Raw genomic sequence first — 1134 nt, forward strand, 5'->3', positions numbered from 1 at the left:
AAATTTTGGGGGTACCAGGGCCTGCATCCACCAAGAACATTTCTTCCCTTAAGCGTAAGCGTAAAACTGAAGATTGTGAGGCGTTTCCACTACATAATAAGAAACTAGAATTAGATCTTGGAAATGATCGACTCCAATAGATGCTCATCATAAGCTTTTTTTCCTCCTATTCCTATTGATCAGAAGTATCCAGCAGCGCCACGCCGGAGTGACTTCCGAAGCGCTACGGACGGGACGAAATCTGGCAGCCAGTTGCTGGCTCTGAATAACCAGCCCAACAAGAAGCTAAATTCTTCCATAACATAACATAACGGGGCGGGGTTGCGCGTGAGCCGAGTGACGTAGGTGCACAAGAGTACTTTGCGCCAGAACCATCTCTTTTTTATAGGTTCTACGGACCGATGCCTCCTGCTTCATCTGGTAAAAAAGAGTCATAGATATGCCTGTAATTAGAAGGAAGAACCGCCATAAAAATCTTCCTCGTGTATCGTCTGTAGCGGAACTATGAACGGGAGCTAGCAATCCGGACCGTATTGAAAAGGTTCCTAAGACACAGCATGGAAGAGTCAAAATATTCAGAAGCGAGGTCCAAGAATGAAGAAGGGGTAGAATTACTGAATGAATACGAGTTGTGGCTAATACCCGAGGCATAAAAGACGCATTTTCTACGGGATCCCGAAACCACCAGCCACCCCGACCTAATTCATGATGAGCCCACCAACTTCCTGGCGATATGCCTACGGTTAAAAACAACCGACATGTCAAGATCCAAATTTGAATTGGTTCCTAGTCCTGGTCAGAGACCACCGTGTTCGCGCCGGTGGTCCAACAAAGAGGCGAAGTAGTGGTGTCTTTCTTTCCATTACGAACGACACGCTTCGCCTGCTCCCTCCCCGTGTCCATTAGCGCTCCTGTCCAGAGCGAAGAGAAGGCGAAAAAGCGCCGCGGAAGCTGCATGAGCAGGCTTCTATTGCTACGCAACGATAGAGCAGGCGCGCCGCCCACAAAATGTTTGAATGATCGGGTAAAGAGTGAGCTTCTTATATGGGATCCGACGCATCCAGCAGAGCGAAGCAGCGTTCCATTCTTTTCGGCGGCATCCTTCCGCATTGGCGGCGAGTGGAGTGCCACAAT

General features: G+C 48.9%; 1 pseudogene; it reads right to left on the minus strand.

The window, feature by feature from the left end:
- Positions 1 to 285: 285 nt before the first annotated feature.
- On the minus strand, positions 286 to 878 carry LOC123077259 (probable cytochrome c biosynthesis protein; annotated as a pseudogene).
- Positions 879 to 1134: the final 256 nt, after the last annotated feature.

The sequence above is a fragment of the Triticum aestivum genome, chromosome 1B (genome assembly GCF_018294505.1).
Source record: "Triticum aestivum cultivar Chinese Spring chromosome 1B, IWGSC CS RefSeq v2.1, whole genome shotgun sequence".
NCBI lineage: Eukaryota > Viridiplantae > Streptophyta > Magnoliopsida > Poales > Poaceae > Triticum > Triticum aestivum.